The sequence below is a fragment of the Episyrphus balteatus genome, chromosome 1 (assembly GCF_945859705.1).
Source record: "Episyrphus balteatus chromosome 1, idEpiBalt1.1, whole genome shotgun sequence".
NCBI classification, from domain to species: Eukaryota; Metazoa; Arthropoda; class Insecta; order Diptera; family Syrphidae; genus Episyrphus; species Episyrphus balteatus.
In genome coordinates, this window is record NC_079134.1 from 145,541,543 (window position 1) to 145,545,759 (window position 4,217).

Genomic DNA, 4,217 nt, shown 5'->3' on the forward strand with positions numbered 1-4,217 from the left:
TATACATCTTTTAAATTGATGCCATAAAAATCACCATAAGCTGTGCTTAACTATGCAAACTATCAAACTCTTAATAGTATGGTTTGATAGTCCTCTCAAAGTATAAGGAAGATAAATACAAGATAAATGTTAGATACATTTTTATCTATCCATCTCTCTGTGACCTTTTCTGGCTTAACTTCCCTGAAAAACGTTTTCAACTAATAAGAGTAAGAGTTTTGCTAACGGTCACTGTGGCGTATGCGTAATATTTTTTTTTTTTTAATAAAACTAGTTATAAGTTTTGCTATTTGGAAATTTATGATTCGTAAACAAAATTGAACTCGAGACAATAATGAGAGGAGTTTGAAAAAAATGTGTAGGTACATAAAAGACTTCAAACATTTTAATTTTGTAGTTTTAGGTTAAAAGTGATTCTCAGAAGTTGAATTTTTTGTTATCCAAAATTATCGGTAACTGCCTTATTTTACCAATATGGAAAAGCTTACTTTTCTCAAAAACGGCTATCAAATGAGTGTACTGGTTCAAACTAGATCGTGCTGATCGTATTAATATTACCGTACCTGTCATAGAACAATTTTCTTGACTTCAGACTTTTTCATAAACAACTAAACCGATTTCAACCAACAAAAATTGTTCAGAAGCGTTCCAGTATTCCCAGTATTAGTTTTTTTCACAATAAATAAATCTTAAGAGATTGTTTTTCATTTTTTTCAACGAGGCTATGGTATGTTATTGTTTTACATGAAAAACAATCTCTTAAGGATTACATTGTCTAATGCAAAAAACAAACTCAGCTATACCTAATATTTATGACAAAATTTTCAAAAATCTTTGCTTATGTTTTTCGGTTTAATATTTCAAAAGGTCCACTGTTTTTTTCAGTTTTATAATTTTATTTATAAGAAAACTATTGAAAATATACGGGTTTAGGGATCTTAAAATTGTTTTCTTAAAATTCCTTGCTATACAAGTAATTAAAGTGATGGAAAAAATAATAGAAACAACTATTTATACTAAATGAAAACTTAAATAATTCCACTAATGTAAGGTTTTGAACGAAGAATTTTTTATATATTTATAAGCTCTTTAAAAGTGCAACAAAATGGTGTAATAGTTATATTGTAACAGCTTTTGGTTTACTTTTGCCAAAACAAAATGTTTACAAAATGGAATTTCGCTGGAAAACATAATACAAACAAGTGATTTATACTTTGATTCTGAGAAATACTTCAATTTTGTTTGATTCTAAACAGGCCTTAATTAAAGATGTTACAGAGCACCTTGTTTCTATTATTTTTTCCACCACTGTATATGGTGTACTTCGTAAAAAGGTCTAAGACCAATTTTCTTATACGAAACTTAAATAATTCACATTGAAAAGAATTTCTTATGTTGTTTTTCCTTAGAGTTATGTTTTAAGGACTTAATTATTTTTTCGATGATTTCTTAAAAGAAATATTTTTAAAACCGACTGTTTAATAGACTGTTATAAACTATAATTATAATTTTAGCTGAAACGTGTAATATACCTAATTTAAATAGTACACAAAAAACTAGAGCTCATACTACAATGTGTCGGAAGTAAAAAAAAAAAAAAAAAACATAATCCATTTGTTTAGCCTACCTGTTATATTTTATTTTAAATGGCTTTAAAATTCTAGTGTGTATTTCTGTGTGTTTATTTTTGCTTATTGTATAATATGTATGCTAAACAGCAATTTATTATCAACCAAAAAATATTGCCTCCTCAAGTCGACTGTGTTCATTCCAAAAATAAAGTTTTGAATGTTTGTTGTTAAATACTTTCCGATTCTTCTTTCACTGCAGTGTCCAACTGATCAAGAATGCTTGGGAATGGATTGGTTTGCGATTCGCGAAAGTCTCTATCTTTCAGCATTTCACAGTTATGTTCTATTGAATTTAAATCCGGATTTCTGGATCGTGTCGCGTCGATTAAAATTTGGTATACCAACTGCCTTAAGATATTCTGAAACCCAGCATATTCTGATACTCTAGCACTATAAGCTCGTGCCTTGCCTAGTATCAGAATAAACAGTGGGCCTATTTTAGGGCTGATAATGGCACCGCATGCTGTTCGATGATATCAGTCACGTATCTTCGGCACTTAACGCAGGTCTAGAAAAGTACTAGTTGTAAAGCACATTCTACCGTAGGAAAATTTATGACCTATATCTAAAAGGTTTGCGGGTTGGTTGACAGACAGACTTCAGCAAATCTCTCCACAAAACTCCCTTAAAATGGCCTTTCGGAGGTCTTCCTGCAGAGGGTTTATCTAATGCACAAACCGGATTACTTGCGTAATAAGGCTTTATAGAAGTTGTTGTAGGTGTTGTAGAAAATGTTGAATTTATGCATAAAAAAAGAGAATTAATTGAATTTTATTTCATTTTTTTTTATTTTCTTTTGATTTTTTCTGTTTTGCATTTTCTACATTTTATTTTATTTATTTTAATTTTTTCCTATTTTGTTTCTTTTCCTTTTTTGGAATTCCACTGCTTTTTCACTTGTTCTGAAATGATGAGAATATTATTTTAATTGAAAAAGAACACATTTTTTTATTTTCATCACATGGCCCCGGCCAGGAATCGATCCCACGTACATCTGCATACCAAGCCAGCACCTTACCAGTAGACCATGCTCGAATATTAAAGATGAGTGGAAAATTGGGAGCTAATTGAAACCTCACATTGAAATGCAATGTTTTTTTCTAAACAAACATTGCATATCTGTAGGATAAAAACTTTGCATATTTACAGGTGAAAACATTGCATGCTTACAAGAACCTCTTTGAACAGATCTTATAGAGGCCTTCTGTCACTTGAAAATACAAGGCTTCTTTAGAACGGTTCAAACAGGTCTTATAAAGGTCTTCTTTAACTGATATTTACAAGGCTTCTTCTGAACACTTCTAGATAGCCTTAAGGAGACCTCCTTTCTTTCCAAAATGGATGACTTGAGTAAGTAAGCCTTAAACTAAACGTATACAAACTATAGCTTGTCGAATCGAAAAAAAATGGACCTTATGCAAGTAAAATTGTTACTTGGGCTTCTTCACATATAATTTCATTTCATTCCATCCATTGAACTCAAACTACTCTCGTCTCATCTCAGAAAAGAGCCATGATTCTATAATAGGTTTTTTTTTGTAGATTAAATTGGATATGCGTTAAATTTGAGCATAAATAAGTGTAGAATAAAAACATTTTTGGTAGCGTTTTTGTCACGAAATTACAAAAGTTTCACGTTGGTTTGAAAGAGTCTTTAAATTGCACTTAATTATTTTTAAATATTTATCGATTTAATAAAGTTGTTGGTGTTTTAAAGCAGATATTTACTAGAGCAAACCAAATTCACAAATTTAAGTATTTTTTTAAAACGAAATTGCAATTGCCGGTAACTAAAGTTGCTAACCTGCATCTATTCTTTGCAATTTTATATCGAAACGTAATAAAACAAAATTCCTGATTTATCACGATATCGTTCCATAAATTATATTTATTTGCTATAATATTTAGATTTTACATTACTTTATTGTACACTAGATTTATTATTTAGGTATATATTTTATGTGTTATTTATTTCTTTTTTTATCAATATTGTAGGTCTTGTAAAAGATTTTATTTATTTTTATTTTTCATTTGATTTTCATTTTTTATAAAATTTACATTTTTTGTGTATAGATTTAAGTTTTGTGTTTTTTTTTTTTTAATTTTATTTTTCATTTAGGTAGTTATTTTTTATTATAATTATTTTTTTTAAGTGTACTTATATAATATAATTTGTCTATATTTAGTATAGGAAGAAGTTTTTTCTCTTTGTTTTTTTAATAAATAATTTCTTGTATATATTTGATATATTTTTTTTTGTTTTCTTCTTTGTTTTGTATAAATAGAGATTTATTTTTTTTTTTAGTTCAATATATATTTACCGATATGCTGTATCTTACAGTATGTTTCTTTTTTATATAAAATATGGTATGTTTTGTTTTTATTTTTTATATTTTATTATATTAACAAAATAAACATTTAATTTGATTGCTGAGACCATTTTATTACATTTTTTAAAAATTAATATGTGCGAATTAAATAAAAAAAGAATAAAAAAAAACTGTATTTGCATTATATAAAACAAAAATGTGTAATAAATAAAAAACACATTCATAACATTCAGTTTACAAAAGACGGTCGTTGAAT